This window comes from Mustela putorius, unplaced genomic scaffold (assembly GCF_011764305.1).
Source record: "Mustela putorius furo isolate JIRA1106 unplaced genomic scaffold, ASM1176430v1.1 tig00000813_pilon_pilon_pilon, whole genome shotgun sequence".
NCBI lineage: Eukaryota > Metazoa > Chordata > Mammalia > Carnivora > Mustelidae > Mustela > Mustela putorius.
In genome coordinates, this window is record NW_025421485.1 from 6,589,822 (window position 1) to 6,602,164 (window position 12,343).

At 59.1% G+C, this 12,343-nt stretch overlaps 2 long non-coding RNA genes across 2 annotated transcripts; one reads left to right on the top strand and one right to left on the bottom strand.

The window, feature by feature from the left end:
* Positions 1–668: 668 nt before the first annotated feature.
* On the top strand, positions 669–9,168 carry LOC106005185. The gene is made up of 4 exons (XR_001178380.2): positions 669–2,907; positions 8,225–8,324; positions 8,766–8,859; positions 8,942–9,168. It is a non-coding gene; the product is annotated as an uncharacterized LOC106005185 (long non-coding RNA).
* Positions 9,169–9,901: 733 nt separating this feature from the next.
* On the bottom strand, positions 9,902–11,573 carry LOC123393317. The gene is made up of 2 exons (XR_006608075.1): positions 10,605–11,573; positions 9,902–10,414 (listed from the first exon to the last, which is right to left on the bottom strand). It is a non-coding gene; the product is annotated as an uncharacterized LOC123393317 (long non-coding RNA).
* Between the last annotated feature and the right edge of the window lie 770 nt (positions 11,574–12,343).

Below are 12,343 nucleotides of genomic sequence, written 5' to 3' on the forward strand. Positions count from 1 at the left end.
GCCCCACAGGTGGTGGAGCACGGACTCTTCTGGTGGGTTTCTGTCTCTACCTGCTGGTCTTACTCAGCTCGAGAGAGCTATTATTGGGGAGTCCAAATAGGAGGCACCCTTGTGGGGAGGGAAAGGGGGGGCCTGGAACAGCCAGGGCGGCTCCTGGACGCACACCACTGCCTGGACTTCCTGGGACCACAGAGACCAGGCTTCGCCCTGGAACACAGACCTCAGGTGTTCCCACAGTCCTTGCCTCGGGAGGCACACCCTTCTGAGCCTTGACCTCGGGGCCTCCTGCTCCCGAGGTTGAGGGAGCGCCCCTGGGAGGGGAACCTGGGGCAGAGCCCATGGCAGCCTGGAGGCCAGAACAGCTCGCGAGGCAGTCTCCCTGCACCAATTTCCCCCTTAGCTTGTTCCACTTTTAAAAATAGCTAATGAGGAAATTAATTTTGTCACCCAGATGTATTCAGTAAAAACATGTCAGGGAGAGACAATTAACCTCTGCACTGATGAATCCTCCCCAAATTAATGAGGCTAATATTTGTAGATGTTGAGACATTCTTTGGGGGAGAGGGTCCGTGAAAGTAGGGCTCCCCCAGGCACGGAAGGAGAAACAGAGAAAAGGGGGGGAGGTGGGGGAGAGGGGGAGGGGGAGGGAGGGGGAGGGAGATGGGGGAGGGAGCAGGATGCGGGGGGTGAGGAGACCGAGAAGGAGAAGGAGCCGCAGAGCAAGGAAGGGAGAAGGAAGGGGGCCCGAGTGATTCCAGAGGTCGGCACTCCTGCCAACTTCCACGGCGAGCTCTGTCCGCCTCCCCCCTGCCTCCTGCCCCCAGACCACTGCCCCCAGAGGTTAGTGAAGACTGGAAACTCTCCGGAGAATGTTAACCTTCCCAGGCATTCCCCCGATGCAGTTTGTGGGCAGGAGGAGACTTGACACAGTGAGGCACAGAATGAGGGGCTGGGAGCTGCCGAAGATGAGGCCTGTCCCAGCCCACGCTGATGAGGTCTGCTCCCTGCTTAAGGACTCTGAGTTCTTCTCACCCAAGGCTGTGGGGAGCCCAGGCCCTGGGGAGGGGCTCACCTGCAGGAGGGGCCAGGCCTGCTGGCTGATGGTTCCGGGACGCGTTCCATCCTGTGTCTCCCCGGACAGTCCCGGAATCCCACCCGGTGTGGACACCTCCCCCGCCCCCACCCTTCACATCCGGCCCAGGACTCGGGCGCCAGCGGACAACCCCTCAGACAGGCCGGTCTCTGCCCAAGTAAGAGATCTTTGCGCCCCAGGCAGGCACTGGGGAGGAAGGACAGGTGAGCTCAGGCCGCGGGGAGGTGCAGGCAGGGGTGTGGGCTGCGGGGCACCACGTGGGCAGCATGGCCATGAGAAGAATGGGCCGCACCTCCCTACCTGTGTGCCCTGTCATCCGGGGTGTCACCATGGAACATGGCGCTCCTGGACTTTGAGACTGAAGCGGAAACTCCTCGGGGGACTTTGGACTTTGGAGACGTCAGCTGGGATGGCCGAGGGGCCGTGTGAGCTCTCGGGGTTCGGCCCCCCGACACTGGAGTCAGGACTGCTACTGGGGTGCCGACAGGAGGGAGGCACCCGGGAAGCCCGGCCGGCGTGTTTCCCCCCGGGGTGAGAGCGGACTGTCGGACCCAAGCCGTAGAGGCTGCTCTCTTCCATCAGTGAAAAGACCATTTCTTTCTTCATTTCTCTGACTGTGTGAAATGCAAACAGGACGTAGCATCCCCGGTCAAACCCTGTTGAATGACCAGTTCTGGGAAGAGGAGGTCGGGACCAGGGTGAAGGGTGGGGGCCTGTATTGCTGTCGAGGCAAAGACCTGCGAGAGACCCATGGGGCTGTGAGCCTTTCCAGAACACCCAGAGGCAGCGGCAAGGACCAGCCCATGGGAGGGCCCCGAGGGCTTGGGCCGCCATGCTGGAAGACTGGAAGGCCCTTAGGCAGGAGCTAATGGTGAAGAGGCTGAGTGGGGTGACCTGGCAAAGCAGGGACCTGCCTGCCTTGTTTCTACACTTGAAAAATTGCCCATGACCCTGGCCTCACAGGCACTGTGGTCATAGACAAAGGAGAACCCGTTATTAGGTATCTTGAGTTGGATTTTCTGAGGACCGGGGTTCTCCCTAATCTAATCTTTGCAGGCCTCGTGACAAGCTTGCCGATTGCAGGGACGTGATAGATGTCGCCTATCTTGAGTTCAGTTAAGCCGTTGCTCTGCTACAACCAACCAGCCAGCGAGCCGGAGGGATGTTGGTCCTGATCTCTAGGTCCCACGCTGGGTAGACCAGACTCCTCAAGGGCCCACCCACCACAGACAGGGTCTCAGAGTGACTTCCTGGGGCCCAGGCATGCTGGATGGGGGGCGTGATCCTGGGACGGAGAGCTGGAGACCTGCCAGGTTTCGCAGAGCACCAGCCGTCGGCCGGGCAGGGAGGTTCTGGTTGCAGATGGACAATGGGGAACTGTGACATGGAGGGAAATAGAGCAGAGGGAGTGGGGCCCAGGGCAGAACAGGGCTGGGCAACGCCGAGCCCCGGCCCGTGCCCAGCGTGCCGTGCCCAGCGTGCCATGCCCAGCACCGAGCAGGGCTCTGCACCGTCTCATCGCATCACAACGGGGAGCGCGGGAGCCCGAGGACGCCTGCCAACTTCCACGGCGAGCTCTGTCCGCCCCCCACCTGCCTCCCACCCCCAGACCACTGCCCCCAGAGATTAGTAAAGACTGGAAAATTAGAAGCAGGAGGGAAGTTTGGGGGAAGCTGAGCCTGCAGGATGACTGTGACGTGTGCAGGAACACGAGGGTTTTTACAGAAGGGGTGTTGAGTGGGTGGTTCTCTTTCTTCTGCTCTGGACAGAACACAGGAAGCGGCTCGGGCTGCAGCTGAAGGGCTGGGTTAGAGGTGAGGAGGGGCGTTTGCCAGTGCGGGTGAGCCCCGGGAGCCCCGCCGTGGGAGGCCCCCGCGGAGGCGGGTGGGTGCGGCCTTGCGGAGGTGACCCGTCCCGAGACTGATTTCCGGGACGGGAACAGGGCACCTCCGGGGAACCCCCTGCTCTGAATTCCAGCCCAGTGACCATGAGCCAGCCCCAACCTCAGTTTCCCCATCTGTGTGTTAGCACAACGGTTTCGACCTTGTGAGATCCCCGCGAGGATCGGGGGGGATAACATATGTAAAAAAGTTGTATTTTTGGTTCGGAAATACTACATGAACGCCAGCACACCAACTAGTGCTCTGGGTTGGGACCAATCGCTGCATATTTTGGGGAGCGCTCTGCTCTTCCGCGCTCACCCACGTCCCCCTGCACCTTCCCAAGGCACCGCACACGCCACCCCCCGGTCACTAAGCAGTTTGTCAGAGTCCAGGCCCTAGGTGAGGGCCAGCCGGGAGCCCCTCGGTTATCCTGCCCTTGCCCCCCGTCTCTGTCAGGGAGTGGCTGGGAGGTCCGGGAACGAGAGCAGCCGACAGCGCGACATCGCAGTCTGAGGTTACTCCTGCCTGGACCCCGGTGGCACACCCGGGCCCCACGGTGGGGGGACAGGTCATTTATCCCTGGTGGCTCCAGGCCTGGGTGGCCCCTCATTACCCCAGATCCCTCAGCGGGGCGCGCCTCCCTCAGGGCCAGCCTGGCCTTTGGAGGGCAGTGTCCTCTTCCAGCTCTGGCCTCTGCAGATCCCTGAGGCCGAGGCGGCCTCTGCTGCGGTCAGGGGTTGATCAGCGGGTGGAGCGGGAGGGCGGGCACAGGAGGGGGAAAGAGTGGGGAAGTGGCAGAAGCTGAAGAAATCTCACAGGGCTCTGTAGTGGGGGAACTAGTTCCTGATTGCCCTTGGCCTCGGCTTCCCTTCCACCCTGCGGAGAGCAGGGTGCCCCTGACTCAGCTCCTTCTTCAGGGGGTGACCGTGGCCAGGGGTCAAGTGCATTTCTAAGCTGCTCTGGCCTGAGGCGGCCTAGAGAAAGGAGCACAAGAGAAAAATGACACCCTGAGGTTCACAGGGTTGGTGGTGCAGGGGCAACCCACTGCGGCCTACAGGCTGGTGCCCGGCCGGGCTCTCCTCAGGGGCCTCCCCGGCCGTGGAACCTCGGCAGAGTTCTCTGTGCTCCTCCCATTTCCTCAGCTGTGACACAGGTGTCATCACAGCTCCTTGCTCCGGCTGCCGTGACAACGCGTCACAACCAAACGGCTCGGCCACCAGAGATCTGCGCGTTCCTGCTCCTGGAGGCTGAACGTCCGCTGTCAAGGGGTCTGCAGGGCCCGTTTCTCCCGAGGCAGCCAGAGAGATGCTCTCCCCTCACTTCTGGGGGTTGGCTGAGCTCCTGTGTGCCAGGCTCTGTTCCAAGGGCTTTCCGTCACCCCGCAGCCCCTGGCCACCCTGTGCCCGCCTCCCTGGGTTGGCTGGTGGCTCTTTCCTGCCCTTCCCTGCCGGAGGCCGACTCTCAGCCCCCAGGATGGGGCCCTGCGGCTCCTTGCATCCCCTCCCTGTTCCCGTCCATCTGGACCAGGATTCCAAATGGAAAGCCTTCCTCTGGCTGAGTCTAACAGGCCTGGCAGCCTTAGGAACCAGACAGGGACTGACCTGGACTTGTTCTTATCTGTCTTGTTTGAATTTTAAAAACCGCACGTGAGGGGCCAGTCCTGGAGCCTCTTGGGACTTGTCCCTCTGCCCCCAGCTGCTCATCTTCCTGCTTCTTAAGTTGTAATTAGGGCCCTGGAAGGACGGGGGTGGATGGCCAGGGCGGGGGTGTCTCCAGTGCAGGATTCGGCATCCGAGACATCCAGCGGACTTCCCAGGAGACGGTGGCTTTCGGGGAAGGGGCATTACAGAGCGAGTCAAGCAGCCAGTTCACCGAGGAGCTGGTCTGAGCCTCGGCCGCGCTGATCCTCTTCCCCACACGGCTGCTGCCCCCGCCCTGCCGGTTCCGGGCCGGGGGCTTCAGCGCGCTTTTGTCTTTTTGTTGTCTTGGCGAGAAGTAGAGCGCTTTTCTCTTAGCTGTGAGGCTCGACCTGCCGACCTCTCCCTTGGCAAAGGGGAAGGCAGTTTTCCTTGGAGAAAAAGGTGGGCACCGGCAGGACGCCCCTCCCTGGCTTCTCCCATCCCCCCTCTCCTCTCTCTGACCCTCCGTCCCGCTTTCCTCTCTATACTGTCCGTCTGTGCCTTTTTTATGCTTAGCTCGTTCTCCCAACCTCTTGGTCTGTGTTTCCCGGGGTCCCTCAGTCTCTCTCACCCGTGTCTTTCTGTCTGTCCGTGGGTCTTCTGTGCTCCTGAGCCACACCCCTGGCATGCTCCCTGCCAGGTGCGGGGATCTGTGCGGACCTCGGTGGGTGCCGCCCACCACGAGGGAGGGGACCCCGCTGAGGCCGAGCTCTCCTTCCCACAGAGGGAGGACAGCAGGAGCTCTGCAGAGACCTCTTCCCCTTACAGGCCCCTCCGCCAGGACTCAGCCCCGCACATGAGAGTGGCCAGCGGCCCGGGAGCACTGGACTCTGGCCCTCTACTGCCCGGTCCTCGCTCTTCTGCCTAGAAGCCTTTGACAGGTGGAAGGGAAAATATCCTCCTTCCTTTTCATTTGGAGGCAACTTGGATTTTGTTCTTGTGTTGAGCAAATTAGTCTGAAAAATTATTACGGTTTCTGTTTCAGCTCTGCTTGCCGTGTAAATATTTTAATCCAATATTGGAAGAAGAATTCCATGTGTGTCAGCGGGGCTCTGGAGGGACAGCTCCCTTCCGTCCCCGGCGGTGGCGGGCGCCTGCGTCTTCCAGGCCGCCTTCCAAAGCTGCACTTCCCTCCCTCTGCCTCTGACTTTCTTTCCCTTCCCCCGCTTCACCTGCCCCGATCTAGGGCTCTATAACACATAGCCCTGACTTTTTTTTGGACCAAAGGCAGCCGACATTCATCAAAATCTTAACACATGTCAGACTCTGTACCAGGAATTCCTCCCCATCCTTCCATGGAGCGCTCCTCATTCCCCAGGGAGATAGATAAGATTTGATTGTTCCCATTTCACAGATGGGCAAACAGAGCCTTGAGGAGTGTACAGTGACTTGTGGGCCGCGCAGTCAGGACTGCCGGGGCCCACGCACAATTGTTGGAGGTCAGAGCAAGCAGCAGCAGGCAGAACGGCTGAAGGGGATGTGTGAATGTGTGTGCGTGCATGTGTGTGCACATGCATGTGTGAATGTGTGCACGCACGTGTGTGCGTATGTGTATGTGAATTTGTGTGCATGTGCATGCACACGTGTGTATCTGTGCACGCGTGCGTGCACATGTGTGTACGTGTGTGCATGTGCACACACAGGCATGGGAGTGCGTGTGCACCTCTGTCTAGCGTATGTGTGCATGCGTGCTCGTGCATGTGGTGGGTGCGCTGGGGGAGAGGAAGTTACACTGTGGTTGGAGATTTTGCAGGAACAAGCACTGGGCCCAAGGACGGGGCACCGAGGACACAGCGCAGAGTCTGCGCATCATCCTGCAGGGCCTGTGGAGACACAGGGACAATTTAAGCAGGGAAGTGTGTGGTCAGGAGCGTGTTTTGGGAAGCTCACCCTGAGAGCACTGTGGAGGGTGGATGTGGGAGTGGCAGTGAGAGGGGAAGTTAGGAGCCATCGCAAAATGCCAGGAGGAAGCCAGTGACGGTTAGTGGGGGCAAGCGGCCATAGGGGCGGACACGGGTGCCCCAGATGAAGGAGGCAGAATCTCCAGGACCAGGGAACAGGCTAGATGTGAGCACTGAAAGCAAGGGGGCGTGCACATGGGGCTCGGGTTCCAGCTAGCATGCCTGTGTGGGCACTGAGTCCCTTCCCCTGGATAGACGGGACAGTACAGAGAACAAGAGGTGGGCTTGGGGCCAAGGGGCTTTGAGTGGAACACTTTGAGAACCAAAGTCCTTAATTCTCTCCATTCTACTGTCCCAAAGCTAAAGAAGTGGGAGTGAGTACCCCATCCCTGGGAGTATTCAAACCTAATCAGATGACCTCTTAGCAGGGATTGTTTCGAGGGTTTTTCTGTCCTGGGAGGGCAGGTGGAGGGTGTCTTCGTCAGCCTGGGCCATCCTCCAGAGCACAAATTGCTGAAGATTTGCTGTGATTTGAGAATTGCCGAGATTCTCACAGTCCTAGTGGCCGGAGGTCTAGATTGAGGTCTGGCAGGGTCAGGTTCCAGTGAGAAGGTGACCTAGAGAGAGTGCTGGTCTCTTCTTGTAAGGCCACAATCCAACTGCTTCCTAGGAAAGAGCCAGCAAGGGGAGGCAGGGCCTGACCTTGGTCACGGACCTCATGGCCAAGGGGGTGCGTGGGGAATGGAAGACACACCTGTGCATGGGCTGGTCCCCGTCTCTGCTGCTCGGCATCTCGTCACCCCGCGGAAGTCACCTTGGTGCCAGCAAGAGGCTCCGGGCGCCCCGCGGCTGCTGCCGGTGCATCTAATTAGTCCTGCCCTCCAGCTGACAGCTCTCACCCTCTGACTAAATGGCAGTTTCCCCCCAAGTGCTTCCCTCTGGCAAGGCTAAATATCAATTATCTCCCTTTATTTCATGATTATTCACGGGCGCCCGTGTCACCCCATCCCAGAGACGTTGGCGCCGGGAGATGTGAAGAGTGGTTCATTGTAGGGAGCTGCCTAGCCATCCTGGAGCCCACCAGACTGTCCTTGCCTGGGGAGCCCAGTCTGTCTGTCCCCGGGTCACGGCGGAGCTGTGCCTGATGCCTGGGTCGACGTCCCAGGGGGAGTTTCAGGGTCCAAGGGAAGAGACGTAGTTTGCCCTGCCAGAAGCGTGGAGGAAAGGCTCTCCCCCAGAACCTGAGCCGGAGACTGTTCTCACCTGGACGACTCCTGCACTGTTCCCCTGCTGCCAGGTGAACAGAAACCCCTAGGGCACCCAGGGCGCTGCGGGCGACGTGCAGGCATTGGGGACGGAGGCAGAGCCAGAAGATACGGCCTGCTGTGTGTGCGGGGTTAGGTCTAAACCCAGACACGTGGCAGGAGCCGACTCTGGACCTCTGGGGGTTAGGTGGGGTAGGTTGTGAGTCTGTGTGCCCTGGCGTGTGTATGGGAGGGGGCATTTTGCACATGGGGGTGTCAGTAAGGGGAACGAAAGGGCCTTTCTCCACCTGATGCACCCTCTTGGCATATGGGGTTCACCTGATACCCGCTCATCGTTCATCGATTGAGACACAGCCGAGGGTGTGCTGCTCGTCCCTTAACTCTGGGCTGCTGTCCCTCCCAGGGCTGCCGGTGCCGAGGATGCCAGCAGACGGCCTGAGTTCCCAGCGTGGCCAGTGGACAATGCATCCAAGCATTCCCATCACTTCCAAGTAACAGAGCAGGTCTGTCACTAGAATACGAGGTTACCTTGATTAGAATGACATCAAATAATGGCTAGTTATGCACTGTCCCTTTTTAAATTTTATTTATTTATTGTCACTGTCCCATCTTTTAGAGACTCATTATCAGTTCAGATGGAAAACCTTTCAGATTCTCCTTGGGGAACTTTGAAATTCTCAATGAGGGTGCGGGGGTGCCTGGGTGGTTCAGTCGGTGGAGCAACCGACTCTTGCTTTCAGCTTGGGTCACGATCTTGGGGTCCTGAGATCGAGTCCCCTGTTGGACTCCATGCTTAGCCAGGAGTCTGCTGGAGATTCTTTCCCTCTCTCTCTGACCCCCCAAACATTCTCTCAAATAAATAAGTCTAAAATAAAATAAAATAAAATAAAATAAAAATTCTCAATTGGTGCTCTTCCCTTTCTCTATGCCCCTCGTCCTGGCAGGTGACAGGGCTGACCGGCCACGGGCCTCTGGTGGGTGCTCGGGCCCCATGTGCCCACCCGCCTTGACCCATCTGCCACACAGAGGGAGAGGCAGGTAAAGGGGCCCTAGGGGGAGACAGGAGGGATTTGGAGTGGGCCACCCCCGCCCGTTTGCTCATGGGGGTCCCCTTCTTCAGGAGACAGTGTCACAGAGGATGGAAGACCACAGGAGGGTCCAGGACACCTGGCCGTCTACCCCGGCCAGCCTTCCTCACCAGGCCCACCTGTGAACGCCCCTTGTCTCTCGGACCCTTGGCTTCTTCATCTGTGAAATGGAGCCGGTTTGTGAACGGAGGTCAAAGAGGGAGAGGGGATAGAACAATAGTTCTTAAGCAAAGTTTCTAGAAATCTCTTCGTTTTTCAAGACGGATGGGTAGAGTTTTGCTGCTAAAACCCGATAATAATGTTTGCCCCCAGGTTGTAGATGTAGTGAGACCGTGCCCTGCGGCATCGCCCGAGCCCCGTCTGTGTGCTGGGGGTGGGGGGGCGCAGCTCCTCCCAGGCGTCGCTGGGAGCTCTGGGGACTGAGCAACTTCCCAGCCCGCTCTCTCACCCCTGCTCACCTCTGGCCAGGTGGCCACGAGGGGCCTTCCCACGGGTGGCCTCTGACCAGCAGGTCACAGTGTCTGTCGGTCTGCCCCGCTCCAACAGTGACACAGTCCCCTCAGAGTCCCCCAAAGCCGCCGTGTTCACCCGGCTTCACCCACCCCCGGGCTGCTCTCACCCTCCTCCAAACCAGCTGTCTTCTCCCCTCTCCCCTCCCTCCTGCCCCTGCCGCGGAGCCGGGCAAACCGAGCCTCCACATGTCACTCTGAAGAATCTGCTTTTGGGAGTATTTCACGGCTAGGGCCCCCCCCCCAAACAGCGGGGGACACGCGCCTCCACCTGCAGGAGTGAGCGGCCCGTCGGGGGGCGGGTCTCTGCGGAGGCCGGAGTTCTTTCCGAATGTCCAGGTGCTGCAGTGACCGAAACGGACAGACAGAAAACCAGGGTCCCCTGCTTTGTGTCCACACAGGACAGGACCTCCCGTGGTAGGCTTCTCTTCCAGAAATGTTTTAAATTATGGCAAAATAACCAAAACATCAAAATTTGCCATCTTAACCATTTTTTAAAAGACTTTATTTATTTATTTATTTGAGAGAGAGATGGAGTGAGAGAGAGTGTAAGAGGGGAGAAGGTAGAGAGAGAATCTGACTCTCCGCAGGCGCTGGGAGCCCGAGGCCGGACTCCGTCCCGGGACCCTGGGATCATGACCTGAGCCAAAGGCAGCCGCCTAACCAACTGAGTCACCCAGGTGCCTTGGCATCTTAGCCATTTTTAAGCATGCAGATCAGAGTTTCACTTCTATGATTTTTTAATATCTGTTCCCAGCTGGCAGTGCTACCTCCTTCCATGAGGCCAAACAAAATCACATTCGCAGTCGAATGTCCCCACGCTTCCACAGATGCGCCCTTGTCCTCGGGTGGTGTCGTCTCGGGGACGCGGCTGCAGCCCTCTCCAGCTGAAGCTCTGGATTCTATGGGCCCCAGAATCCTGCTCCTGGAGCTCCGTGACTTTGGACAAGTGTCTTTGGCTTTCTTGTCCATGAACTCTAAATAGCAAGGCTTCCCCTGGGGAGAGAGGATAGAGTAGGATAATGATGCCCAGACAGCAGCCGTCTCCCCCTGCCCCCAGGAAAGGCCCATGCCCCCGAGGCCCCCCACAAGGGGGTCACGGACTGCTCCTCGCCAAGCAGGAAGCGCCTAACAGGCCGGATCCTGTTAGAGCAGGTCAAAAAAAAAAAAAAAAAAGAAAAAGTACCTCCAGCAGGAAGAGACCGGGTGAGAACTAGCCCGACCCGAAGCCGATCACTGACCTCCTGCTTCGTGAAGTCGATACGGACTCTCTGTTTCCTCTTTGTGCCTTCACCTAATAGGAAAGTCCCTGCAGGTGTGAGCTGGGCTTACAAAGGACGCCGGGAGATAGCGACCCTGGAAAAGTAATTCCACCTACAAACACCTGTGTTAACAAGTGCTGTATTTGTACAGCTATTTTCTTTTTCAAATACTGTTTACACACACCTATTCTCTTACCCCGCTCAGGTGTGGGTTGCATGGCATCTGGGGACCCGCTGGCTGGGGGCCAGCCTGCCCGGCAATGGGCAGCTCGGAGGCCGAGCCTTCCTGGGGCCTGTTTGGCAGCGGTGCTCCCCGGGGCGACTGCCTGGAGCCCAGCCAAGTCCTGATGAGCCTGAGGACCGAGACCTGCATGGGGCAGGAGGGACCTCCGGGGGTGGGAGAGGAGCTCTTAGGGGACGGTGACCCCCAGCTGGCTGAAAGAGGACACCTGCTCTGTTCCTCCCGGCCAGGTCGCTTTGCATTTTCACACCGAAAGGAAATTTGAACCCGCAACCACCTGACCACAGCTCCCAGGACGCAGGCGTGGGAGATGCCAAAGGCCAGCGATGAGCAGAGGGCAGGAGAGGACACGCGCTCCCCGAAGCTCTGGTCTAGAAGAAAGAGCTCTAGAACTTGGTTAGAATCCCAGCAAACTCCAGGGAAGCCCTGGGGTGTCACCCCTGTGAGAGGCCTCTGCGGCCTTGCAGGGGACACTGACTGTCCCTGGATCCCTGATTCGCAGGAGCTGGCGAGGCCCCGGAAACTCTCCGAATAGGTGTCACGTGCGGGCAGTTAAGAAGAACGGCCCTGGTCGGGGAGACAAACATCTCTGCACATTTACTTACTATAAACCTTTGACGGAGAAGAGCTGTGCGTTTGCAGAATACCTCCTCCCCGCCCCCCCCCCGCCCTGCCGGCCACTGGCCAAGCTACCGTGCGTTTTCTCATCCGGGCACCAGCATCCGCCCATCACCGTGAGCGGAACCCCACAGGTTCTCAGGATTCCACTAATGGTTCCTGGGTCCTTCTCCCACCCCAGGATCTTCCCCAGGATCCCTCATCCCATTTGGTTTCCGGGGGCCTCCCCAGGTCTGGGACAGTTTCTCAGACCCTCCTTGTTCTGGGTGACCTTGAGGATTTTGAGGTCAGGTGTTTTGCCAAATCCCCCCCTCACGTTGAGCCTGTCTGGTGTTTTTCTCACGGATGGGCTGGGGTTACTGGTTTGGAGGGGAGATGACAGAGGTGAAGTGTCCTTTCCGTACTCCGTGTGATGGGAACGTCCCATCGGATGCTTGATACCGTTGCTGTGGCCTTGAGCAGCGGCAGGCTGGGCTGGAGCCCTCCAGCATGGTCGCCCCACGCCCTTCCATACCGTCCTCTCGGGGGGCGCGTCCAGGCAGCCTGCAGCCCGCTGGGAGGCTGCTCCCTCCACCTCTTGGCGGGGCAGTGCTGACATGCACGGTGTAGCGTCTGCCTGCAAGGGCGTCCCCGCCGGGGGTTATTTGCGCCATCATTTCTTGGCGTGCGTGTGGTGGATATTTGTTTTCAGCTCTGGGCCGCGCCCTTCTCTTGCCTCTCACCGCCATCCGGCTGTGTCCACCGCCCCAGCCTCGGCCCCCAGCCCTTCAGGTTGGCTCCTGGGTCCGGGACGTGCTCCCATCC